The following is a 13,058-nucleotide window of genomic DNA, read 5'->3' as shown; positions in this document are numbered from 1 at the left end:
TCGTTCCAGACTCTGCCTCTTTAAAGATCTAAGTGGCGTATACATGTCTTTGTTGTGTGATGCAGTGGTTACCATGGAAATTTATATTTTTTTTTTAAGTTTAGTGAAGACGATGCAGTCAAAAACATAAATAGCCTGAGCCCCTGGCAGGCTAAATTTTACAATGGCATTCTAGAATAAATTTACATGGCTTTTTTTCTGTAAGCAGATATTAGACACTAATAATTCTTTGTGAACAAAAATACTTCACTTTTTTTAAGATGGCAATTATAATTTTTAACTGCACTTGCTCCTGGATGATATTAAATTATATAGCCCTTCATGTACCCATAATCTATGGTTCCACAAAAACAGTAATCCAAGCTGGTGGGTGTGGGAGAGTTTCCTGCAGTACTGCCTGGTTAAAAGTTTTTTTTAAATTTTGCAGCAACACCATCAGAGAGATTTATACCATGAGTTTTCTTAACAGCTTAGCTAACAAAATCAGAAATGTATCCTGGAATAACTCACTGAGTTGTAGACCTGTAGAGATCTCATACATATATGTTAGCCTGGAAGCCAGGAAATTCATTTGTGTCTTGATTAGAAAAAGACAGACAGTATTTTTAAAGTTGAAATTTTTGTTTGCCAGAATTGTTTGGTAATAAGAGTGTCGTACAGGACCTGACAAAAGCTCCAGGTAATGTAACATCCTGTCTCCAGCAATGGGCAAAAAAAGATATCAGGAAAGAGTCTAAGAATGGGGCAGACTTTGATGAAATACCTTACCTACGTGCTCCCCCATCCTCCAGTCATTTGCAGTTCACAGACATCCTGGGCCACACACAGGTTCGGCAACCTCAGTAGATTTATTTCCATGAGCTTGTCCTTGAATTCCAGCAACTTTTCAGTTTCCACAGCGTCCTGGGGCAAGAAGTCACAGTTAAGCTACCAGGTTGAGTTGTATCAACAGTAGTCATCACGATATTGTAATTTATGTAATGTTGCTTTTATGAGCGGCTAAAAATCTAATTTTACTAATGATTCTGTGCACAGAATTAATGTGTGATACATAGTTAAAGGCAGTTTTAAAATGCTTGAGCAAGATGAACAGAGGAAGTTAGTAAAAGGGCATTTTTAGTCCAGTGGTCTTTGGAGTTACTTCTCCAGGGTAATAACTATTGCATCTTGCCAGCTAAATTCTTGCAGAAACTAGAAAGACAGCTATCAAAAAAGCTAACAAGCTGGAGCTACTCTTTCTCTAACTTTCCCGCTTTGTCATGGACCGAGATTACTACTTCGATTTTTTGCAGTGAAAGAATATTGTCTCATATCTTGGTTTGCCGTCTACTGGGCAAAGATGCACTTTCTCTGCAATGATTTTAAACTCATTAGGATGAATCTGGCAAAGCAACAGATGTTTAACTAACCAACAAAAGTGATAAAAGTCTCATTCCTGGAGGAATTTCTAATAATTATATCACACTGAGTCGTCCACATATCTTTTCACCTGGTACAAATTAGTGTAGCTCTGTTGATAAAAGGAAATTATGCCACTTTTAGTATCGCTTGAAAATCTGGCCTCTTCTAAATTCACAATAGGATATGTTTATTAATTAATTTGAAAGTAAGAGGTCTTTTAATAATACATAGCTGAATTTCTATGCAAGCTTTGTGAAATACCGGAATACAGTAATTTTTTTTGTCTTCATAAAGTCTTTCTCCCTGATGGGTATGCAAGAGAACTTTTTGAGGAAATGGACCAGCAAAGAAAATCTTACTGTCTTGTATTTTATGAGCAGAATAACACATTCCTTCCAACCGTCCTTATTAATTTATAAACAGCTATGATCCTAGGTTGTTCTGGTCGTTCAAATTTATGATCAGAATAAAATTAGTCTCAATTGAGAGAAAAAAAATACCTCTTCTCCAAAGCTTCATAACGAGTGATAAGGATTCACTGGACCATAATTATGTCTTTCTATTTTTCCTATGCTGTTTCAGGTTTTAAATTTTTTTTAATATCAGCATTTTAATTAAGCTTTAATCTTCACAGCACTAAACTAAATTAAAAGGATCTTTATAGTGTTGCTTTGGTAACTAGCAGAAGAGGTAAAATTACCTTATCTGTTTGTTCACCATGTTGCAACTGTAAACATTGTGGTTATGGTCTTGAATTCACTCATTTTCACTAAAAAAAAAAAAAAAAAAAAGACACGTGACACTGAAACCAGTTATCATTGTTGGAACAATCCTCTAGCGGCATCTCACTGTGCTCATCATGGACAAATATGTAGTAGGGAACCTTGTGGTCCAAGAGATTAAATACAAGCTAATTAGGCAAGACACAAAGCAGGCAGAGACAGGTGAAGCAGCAATATCCATCACAGAAATTCCCACCTTCTTACCCTTCTGTCTAGTCCCCTCTATTTCCTTCAGCAATCTGCAACACAGTAAATGTTAAACATAAACTTCATATGAGGTTCCCAAAGCTTCTTGCAGATAATTAGCAACAAATCTTCAAAATGTACCTGCCATGTACCTGCCATGTCATTGTCCCATTTTTTATCTAGGTAAAGTGCTAAGCAACAAATTGAGTTGTCCAAGATTATCAGCTAAACACAATCCTACATTATAACACTTTAACAGAAACATGCTGAAGACATGAAAGCACCCTAGACATTGACAAGCCTGTACAACTTGAACTATGAGTTGTGGAATAGGTAAGAGAAAGAGGAAGAAAATTATGAGACCTTTCTTTTAATGCTGAGATATCACTGATCAAAACAGCAGTAAGTTCTCGTCACCTTCAAACAGAAAAAAAGAATGTTTCATAAGATCACTTGAAAAATTTATACTTTTATATGATTTCGGAGATCCACATGTCTGCTTCTCTTCTTGAACCTTTCTCTGTTTGATTGAATTCACCCTCATTAAGTGGCTGACACTCACTTTCATTAAAACGCTAGCCCACAGATACTGGCTACAGCAGCCTGAAAATGCAGTTTAACCTAAGCTTCTACTATCTCTTAGGGAACAGCCCTCTAGACTGAGAATAAGTGAAGAGCCATGCCATCCCACTGAAAGTCAGAAGCGATGTGTATATCAGCATCATCCAAAGACACAGCAGGAATTTTCACATCCGTACAGATAAGCTTTTCCAGCCATAGGACATAAACCAGCACACGTCCCTTCTCCCTCGCTCTGCTGCTGATGCAAAGCCTTGCTAGGTAAAATCCTTTCCTCCAATACTCATTTGCTACGAATCATAACTCTTGAGCCCGACAGTTTTTTAGAGGGAATGGATTATATTCAAAGCAATATGGAAAACCCTTGCTCCTGCACATCTGATTCCCAGTAGCTTCTGCTGCCAGCCTCTGGCTCCGAGGCACAGCTCGCTTCGTTGCCAAACTTCTCGGAGAGGCAACCTCTTTGCAAAGAGCACGACTTTAAGCACAGTCAAAGATTCACATTCCACAGAGATTCAGCAAAATCCAGTAGATGATAGAATCACTTCAGACTCATTGTGCCATTTAGTTTGACTCTCCGTGTGTATTTTTCCAGTGTTCTCAGTAAAGTAGTTACAGCCTCAAGTCCATCACCATAATTATCAGCTAGGTCAAATGTTCAAAGTTCTTTTTTAAAAAAAAAAAAAGGTTCATTTAGCAAAAAGGGTTTAAAATGTGCAGCAGTCCACGACAAAGCTGTCCTACAGCTCTGATTGCAACTTGTTTTGAATTTTCAACTTATTTTCAATTTTCAGCTAAATAAATATGAAACATCAAAGCCTGTAAAACTAAGGCATAAAATGAAGTGCTGTCAAGCTGTGACAAAGTCAGTCTTCACCAAAGATCCATCTTCTCCCACTGAGAAATCCTAAATTTGAGGCTGAACTAAGAATGACAGAACAGGCAGCACTGAAAATCAAAAGTTTTCAATTGGTGAAATTTCTCTGTTTTCTGATTTTGATGGACAACAAAATGGTTGAAAGTTACCACTCATTTAGAGACATGAGAAAAATGACAGAACATAGATGATACGGAATAAAAAAACCTAAGAACTGTCAACCACTGAATATAAAAGAAGGGGGAAAAAAGAGACATTTTATTCTGCATCACCTTATTTATTATGTACTGGAAAAACCTTTTTGCTCAAGTCACATACATTAAATACTTTTTGTCCATCTTCAATAATCCATAGAAAAACAAATTCTTAAAGTAAGCCTTTGTGTAGGCCTCATGATATAGTAATTAAATATGAACTAATTGTGAAAAAGAAGTCCTATCATTCAATATCCACTAAGAGAACTTTTCCCCCAAGTATTTCACACAACATATCCTACTTAGAATTATGCAGACAGATGAGCTGTATTGATCTCACTAAGAACAGCCTGAACCTTTTTTTTATATAATGGCTTTTTTCCCCCTAGGAATGTAAGGAATATTTAAGTAGCACTTAAGCAAAATAAAATTACTCTGTTCAACACACAAAATATTTCAAAAAACTACCTGTGTCTGTAATCATGCCACAGGCTGTTTGCTGATTGCTAATTGTTACCATCATTTTTATCACATAGGAAAAAGAAATACCCTGCAAATATCCTGTAAGCACTCTAACAATGATCGCAATGCATCAGGGTAAAGCAGCTGCCAGAAATCAGTCAGATCAATGGTGAGCGTGTAGTCAAGCTCTTTGTGTATACTTAGCAACTGTAATTATTGAGAACCTAAGGATGCTTCCATGTTTCCTTGTTGTTGCTTCTATTGTGTAAACAGAAAATGAAAGCCTCACCAAGCAGGGACCCAGGCTACAGACTGAGCGCAACATGTTAACCTACAAGCAAAGTGCTTTTCATAGGCAATCTAAGGAGCATCTCGTAGGATTTAGTATAATCCATGAATTGTAAGAGCAACCGTGGCCACAGCTGGTTTCCACCTGTTTCCCTTCCCTGACAGATGTTCAGGGCCCTTCAACCCCTCTGTTAAATACCAGCTGTACCTCAGTGAGGGAATAGACCACGCTACCACAGAAATACTTTCCTGAGAATATTGCCAGGCTGCAGGAATTGCCTGACCTGTCAGCCTGCTTGTAGGAATAATCTACCCCCAAGAACCACCTCGACATCTAGACCACTTCCCCCGAAGGTGTCCCGTCAATGCAAATTCACATCTATTGGTCTCAAGCAGAGATTTCCTTCACAGAGTCTGGCTCTCCCTGACTCAAGAGCAGAGAAACACATTTGTTCGTGCCAGCCATGGCCTGATGTGCATTTACTCGGTAGCAGCGCTAGATTACGGAGTCTGTGCTCATTAGGACTTATTCCTACCCCCACAAGGCAGTCTCATCATCAGATCCATGCAATGAATTGGATCAGGAAGCAAATCTAGCTGAAAAATGACCAGAAGACTAAGTCTGCACCGTACTGATTTTAAGCAGAATCCTCTCCCCACCCTATTCACCAGCTGAACAGAAGGGACAACATAGGCTGAGGACAGCTGAAAAGCCAAAGGCACAGCAACTAAATGTTTAAGCACTGCCTCAGCTAAAGTGGCTCCCCAAATATTTCTTCTGTAGCACACTCCCAATAATTAGAATTGCCTACAAAAGACAGAAGACTGACACTGGCATAGGTCTTGTATGCAGGAGAGATCTCTTCTGTAATACACCCTAGTATCCTGGAGAATTTACCTGGAAGTTAAAAATAGAATATTTTTTTAAAAAAATCAGATTTCATATTAATATTTGACAGCTTGCCTGTACAGGGAAAGGTTTTCTTTTTAATGAATGTCACTTTTTTTATATTACCCTCAAAACTTGCAAAACAGTATGTATTTAATACAATGAACACTATCTATTGTTTTGTCCCTAATGTTAATCTTGCATATCTGATTACTTCTTTTTCAATAATTGAAGAAAATTACCTTGTCAATTATATTGCTTTTCCTATGCTGAAATATTAGAAACTAAAAGGCAAATTCAGGAGAATACCATTCCAAATATGCACTGGATACTGGTTTATAACAAGCACTCCTAGACTATGACCATTAAAAAACATTCTCTAAAAGAAACTGGGTAGTAATCTGGACGATTTTTGGATATTTGAAATTTGAAATCTCTCATGCTTTTGCTGCATATTCCTAATCACATCATTTCTGCTTCTCTGAGTTTAGTTCCCATTTTCTTCTTCTATGATTTTCTTTGTAACATATATTAGTTTATTTTTAGCTTCAATAAAGAAGTCTCTCAACATCATATTTTCATAATCTCTCTCTTTCCAGCTGCTGTATTGCTGGGGAGGTCCTATTAGAAACTCATGCATAACAGTTTAGTCTCCCTGCAACCTCAGACAACTGCTCCACGGATGCGATACTTTACTTAGTAAATTATAACGTGATTTTCTTGAGAAATATATTTCTTCCTTGAGGTAATTGTCAGGAACGTAAGATGGTCATCAAGCTCTCCCTTATATTTAAAGAGTTTCCAGGCAGAATCACAGACTATTTTGTTGTTGCTGCAGTTATTGTTTTTGCAGTAAAGATGGAACCATCTGTTCCTCTGAAGATGTGCCAAATCAGTTGAAAATAATTCATTCAGGTAGTCAGTGAACCACAAAAGCTGATGGTTTAAGGATTCTGGGAGGTTTCAAAAGGGAACACCAAGCTCACTTTGCCCAGTTTGGATTAGATTTTATTTAAACAGTGAACTCTGAGGAGTTCAGGAAAGTAATAGCTGGACAAGAGAGACATCCTCTCTTTCTATCTACCTTATTCCCATACTAACCTACTATAATAAGAGTCAACAGTTACACATCACGTGAACATGACTAGCTCACACTATTCAAAGGATAATTATAAATGATGGCAATGACTTTGGTGTAGTCCTGCATGTCAGAAATATACCAAAGGGCCAAGTCATGGCTGTTTCTTAGTTGTTTTATGTCCCCAATTTGTGCTTTTTTGGCAAAGATCTGCACTGATGGCCGTATCTGGTATGAGTATCAATAGCAAATATCTCACTGATGGGGACATTTGGGCAGAGCAAGTGTAGGGCACCACAAGCAGAATGAGCAAAGAGGAAGGAAGGCCTTGTAGTAGAGATGTGACTTGAGCACTAATGTCTATCTAGAACTAATCTGTGAGTTTGGACAAGAAGATGATTTGCTTGACAAGTCCCTGATAACACAGACCAGCAGCAAATGAACATAAAAAAATTTTAGAGGGCCACCTGAGCCCTTAACCATCTCTGTTTGCAGTGGTTTTCTGATTAAACAATTGGTAAATTAATATAAGCTGGTGTCCGAGAGAGGATAATTTCTGAGGCATTTTCTACTACGGGTTTTATTATGATGAAGAAAAGTCTGCATGAATTTATAACTGAGTGGGTTAATTAAATATTACCCCTGGGCATCTGAACGTTGAAAAGTGTGTCTCTGTTCTGAAAGGAACACATAATGCTTCTCAGCCTGATGCTTTTACTTTATTATTTACTAATAAAGTTTGCAATTTATTTATTGCCAGAATTATTTATTATAAGCATTGTGAAAAAACAGTGGCTTAATAAGGTTTATTTTACTCACTTTTTAAACTGATTGTGGTGGTAAATTTTAAATAACAAAAACCTACATTGTAGCATTCTTTTATTCTGTAAACGATTGGAAACGACTGAACACAAACATGACTGATATTAAGCAGTGTTTAAAAGCAATGATGAGAGAAGAAATAACTTATTAAACCACTGCATAACACCTTCCAAAGCTGTGACAATTGAACATTCATTACAACGTTGTTAAATAGCTGTTCTATCAATAGTGCTAGCATTACAATGCAGTAGCTTAATTAGATGAAGTTTCTTTCATCCTTTATTTATTAGGTTTTCGAGCCACAATAATAAAAAAAAGATTTGCAGGTCCAATAAAGTACCACAATTGCCATATTTCTTTCATATATTAGTAATCTGTTAGTTACATGCATTTGCATTTTCTGTATTTTGGTCATGATAGATCGGTACGTCATTACCAAACACAAAAGCAGAGAGCAAATCAAAACATTTACAACACACTATAATTTCCTTTGCAGCTTAATGTCATAATTAAGTAACAACTAAGCTTATGAATCAATTTTGCATGTTTGCAGGTCATGAGGGTGTGTGGTTTACATAAACTACAATCTCTGAAAGAGCTATTATTCATCACACTGCAAAAATCATATACACCGAAAAAGATTTCAAATAATTTTGCTATATAACAAAGTGAACTTGAAAGTTGCTTTATCTCATGACTTAGAGACAAATGACTTTTCATCCTGCATAGAGAACAGCTTTAGGTCTACACAGAAACACCAAATTCTCACTCCAGACACTGTGATTCATCAGATATTGAAGCTAAAGCCTGTCACTGGTCAAGAACACACTGTTATCCTCTCTGCACTTTAAACTATTCTTTTTTAATTTAAAAAAAAACCACTAGAGCTTTATATATATATTTTACATTAGCTGGTTATCTTTAAATAGACATATTTGGATTTATATGGTGTGAAATAATCCTGTGAGATACAGATTAGCAGGAAGAAGGCATCAGAAAGGCAAGATGAATTCAACAGATCCCGCTGTGCCCTGGGGAGGCACTGCCATGTGCCACACGCTCTCCACAGAGAGCTGCTTTACCAATGCTTTCCTGGGGCTTTTCTTTTTCAGGTATGGGGCCAGCATGTCTTGCACTCTCCCTCATTCAGCTGGCCTATATGTGCTGTATACCCACCTCTTTTCATTATACTAGTGCTCTTCCTACACCAGGATACCTCCTGTTCATCCGAGATACCCATCACCCACCATGGGATGCAAAAGGAAAAAAGATACTCATTGCTTATCACGCTAATCTTGAAACAAGTTAAGATGCCCAGCCGCTAATAGGAAGGATACTGCACAGACAGTGGTAAGTATCCTGCAGTTTTAAAAGAAAGCAAGCTATTTAAGCTTGGCTAGCACAAAAGCTTAGGACATCTTGAACAGGGGCCTGTACCAATGTAGAATTTGGCACTATTTTAGGACTGGTGCCTTCAGAAAATACCCGTTGGTTGACAGCAAATTTCTGCAACTTTTCAAGGTACTTGTGACAGGAAACTATCTACAAAGAATATAAAATTTCCTGCTTGACATCAAAAGAATAAAGAAAAGATGAGCAATGTCTATTCTGCTGTATAAAGAGAATCTGCCCACAAATACGGAGTTGGTCTCTGGTCTGAAGTCGGGGAGAAGGATGGGTGAGCACCACCATCACTGAGATAATGATCCCTGGGTAACCCTACAGAAAAGACGTACTTGAAGGTGTTTATATATCCAACCCTTATTGAACTTCATTCAAATAACTGTTTCGGTGGCCTAGGGCTCATTCGTGAACAGTCCAAGCCTTCTGCAATGTAACTATGACTGAGGGGTATGGTGCTTTAACTTAAACTTCTTTAAGTCATTATGAACCTCTTAATAGCAGATGGATTCAGTTCCGATCCACATCAAATTCCAGTTAACTAAGATTGTCAGTATAATAATTTTCTGCCTGGATGTAGCATACAATTGGCTAGCCCCAGAAGGTTAACGGGCATTTAATTTCAGTTCAAATACCTAGTACTGTAAATGCTTTAATCAGGCAGCTCTCATTAATAAAAAACCAACAGCTGTCCCTTCTAAGCTGTAGTATTTACCTGCATTCCAGCACTCTGGAAGTGAGCACTGAATGTCTACATCTGTATGTATATGAATTGGACGTCTCTATTCATACTAATTCAATGAAAACACACACATGCACAAATTGCGGGAGACTTTTGACTGAATGGATAATTATGCCATAGGGAAAGGGTTAAGTTCATCTTGTAATTTGTGAGAGTTGCACTTACACAAAACTCAGGCAGCTCTGGAGTAGTAATGAGACCAATCATCACTGATAAAATAATTTAGTTTTTAGAGTGCAAGCAAATACTTGAAGCAGAAATCTAATCAGCCTTTCTGGGAGGACAGATTCCCTTCATATGCCTTGGGAGGTCTTAAAAAAGGTCATTGAAAATCCATGCCCTTGGAGAAGAGGTTCACAGGAAAAACTTTTCAGCAAACGAGAACGTCTACTGAAAAAGGTGCAGGCAGACTCAGTAAGATATTCTGCAGCAATACGTGAAGCAGAACCATGGTACAGACCCCACATGGATTTAAGAGGATGTTGCACAGCCATATGCTAAGCAAATGTTCGAAAAAGACATTCATCCGCCCCCAGCACAGAAGGGAGCGAGTTAGCGAAGCAGCTTCTCCCACATACGCAAGGAGGCAAGTAGGCATGTACAGCAGGAACAATGTGGTACTTTCCAAAGAACACCGAGGTTGATTAAGCCTTGTTGGAAATGCAGAGATAAAACAGAAGGAGAAAATAATCTTATGTGCTTTAGTTTCTTACTATTTTCCCTTTTTGCCAGAAGCTGAATCAGTGTAAATAGCAAGCTTTGTTTTTCTGTTTCTAGAACAAAACACTGACTGCCAAAACATACAGGTTTTTAACCTTTACGATGTTGCTGTCCTGCATTCTAAACCACTTCCAAAACCCTTTCTTTTGCTGCCGATTACCTGGTTTGAACCAACATCTACATATCATAACTGCAATTTAAAAAATATTATTTAATTAATGTCATTCATTTGTATGCACAGTAACTCCCATTTGTATGCATACAATTCACTCAGTCTGTGGTCTAGAACTGGCAAATAGCACCACTTAACAGCTGTTAAATAGGGTAATCACCTGTTGTTATCCACAGGTAGCTTTAATTCAAATGCTAATTGCTCTCAGTGCTCCACTTATAAACTTGCCCCCATGTCAGATACTGTATGTGCCACACCAGATGGATGCGAGCCTCAAACGGATTATACTGTCCCTCTGCAGGAAAAAAACCTGAATTATAAAAAAAACCTTGCTACCCTACAGTGTCGTGGAAAAAAAGATGGCACAAGAATTAAACAATGATGGTCTTTCAGAGAGCAAGAATTGCAGGAAAAATCAATGAATGGGGAAAATGAAGAAAAGGACTGCAGACAGGACATTAAATATTGTATGAGCTGGTGCTTCAGCCGATTTACAACTGAAATGAGTTAACATTCACCATTAGTAAACTCGGTTTGAGAAAATTCAGAAACAATTGTTGCAGATGTATGCCAGGGTCAGCCTAAACTGATAGGAAATAAGAGCTAAACCGCTTGAACAGGTCAGGAGTTTCTAAAGATCCAACTGGAAAAATAAAAGTTGTAGCCTGATAGAGGTAAATTCTTATTTTTCCAGAGACATAATTCTCCACAAAACCACCATAAAACATTTCTCTCCTTGGTAGAAATACCTCAAAACCACACTGTACTACTTACTCCTCATAGCAAGAGGCTTCAAATTATTTTTTTCTAAAGTATCTCCAATTCACCCAAGCTCTCTGGAGGCACAGTCTCATGTTGTGCTTAATTTCATCAAACTGTGTGTCACTGCCAAAAGTGATGGTTTAATTCTGTCTCCTTTCCCCTCTTAACTCCATTGACGTGTTCCTCACCCTTTCCTCATATTAGATTTAGTCATTCACTCTGTTGCTGGAATATGACTCACTGATCTGATGGGAAAGTAATTTATTTGGAGGAGAGATATATGGGTGAGAGTCCGCAGTCAGACTGGATTAAGCCTGGTGTGGAACAGTGCCCTGAATTGTCCTGTGTTTCTTGCTGCTATACAGCAAAGTTCCTGGCTGCACAGCTGTCGGTTTTATTTTAGATCCCACGACTGTAAAAGGGCCATTCATTCCATAATGCTGTCGGATTTTCACACTGTACTGGAATGACTTCCCTGCCCTGCTCTCTGAAGGGCTGCTTTTTCGTGGGCGAACGAAGCCATCCATCAGTCGCTCAATAGCAGAAGCTCTTTGCTCCCTTTCTACCCTTTGATCTGTTCAGCTTAGATAATTCTGCTGGGAGCCAAAATGCCAACCCAAACAAACCTCACCTCTGGAGGATACATGCGTTTCCATTGGGACAAAGTGTTGACCTCTGCACATGACTGTTAGCACGAGGCTACATTTTCCTGTCCCCAACATATTTTTCAATTAAATAGGAGATAAATATCATCACAGGTGAAACCTAGCTCTGAGAAAGGAATCAAAGCATATAAAAATCACATATTAGGTAGATCTGCAGCAGGTATAGACACAGGCTTCAGTTTTGTTCTGAGCTCATTATAAAGTGTAGAGCCCTGGCCTTGGAGAAAGGAGCTGCTCAAAATTTCCAAACACAAAATTAAATTTACAAAAAAGTATTAGATAGTGCCCCAGTTCTCTGATATCCTGTGCTTATGACGAGGTGAGGGAGGGATGAAAACAGTGACCTATTAAACCCAGTTCACTTTATCTCTTGGTGTCCTGCTTTAGGGCCATAATTGACCTGAACATCCAGTAGCAACCACCACTTATCTGTGAATATTCATTTTAGCAAAAAGTCAATTATTTCAATCATCGAGGAAAGAACCACTTGTTTTTTTGACAGTTATGACTCAAATTAACATACATTTCGATGACTGTTTTTTATCTTGTTTTGCATATTTTGCTTATAGGAAGGGAAAAAAATGTACAGAGTATTCACCCTTCCAAATTTTTTCCTGAAGTGAGACGTGACAATGTACCTCTTCAAAAATGAAGGAAAGAATGAATCTTCCCTGTCTTAAATTAAAATGGATAAGGAAAGTTATGGCAGCTGAGAGAGATAGAAAAAAAATTGCAAATACTCACAGTGAGCTCAGATGAGATCCTCACCCCCATTTTACTGGTCAAGGAAGCTTGAGTTGTCAAAGGTAGAACATAAGAGACGTTGAATATTCTTCGTTACTCATAGCTGGAAGAAAAAGGTACCCATGGCATGAACAAAAGTCAGAAATGATAAAATTCCTCTCCAAAGCAGAGCTTATGAGATGAGTTGCACAGCCAGCCTGCAATTGCTGGTGGCTTTGCATGTTAAATGATATACAGCAGCTTCTGAAGGGAGGTTTTCTTTTACTTTGTGCATAAAGCACTAGCTACGTTGTT

General features: G+C 38.0%; 1 long non-coding RNA gene across 1 annotated transcript; it reads right to left on the bottom strand.

Annotated features, from left to right (window-relative positions):
- Window positions 1-776: 776 nt before the first annotated feature.
- On the bottom strand, window positions 777-12,858 carry LOC128149019 (uncharacterized). Its single transcript, XR_008237499.1, has 3 exons — window positions 12,765-12,858; window positions 2,102-2,170; window positions 777-903 (listed from the first exon to the last, which is right to left on the bottom strand). It is a non-coding gene; the product is annotated as an uncharacterized LOC128149019 (long non-coding RNA).
- Between the last annotated feature and the right edge of the window lie 200 nt (window positions 12,859-13,058).

The sequence above is a fragment of the Harpia harpyja genome, chromosome 12 (genome assembly GCF_026419915.1).
Source record: "Harpia harpyja isolate bHarHar1 chromosome 12, bHarHar1 primary haplotype, whole genome shotgun sequence".
NCBI classification, from domain to species: Eukaryota; Metazoa; Chordata; class Aves; order Accipitriformes; family Accipitridae; genus Harpia; species Harpia harpyja.
The sequence above is the reverse complement of the archived record's forward strand: the minus strand, read 5'-3'. Positions and strand labels throughout refer to the sequence as shown.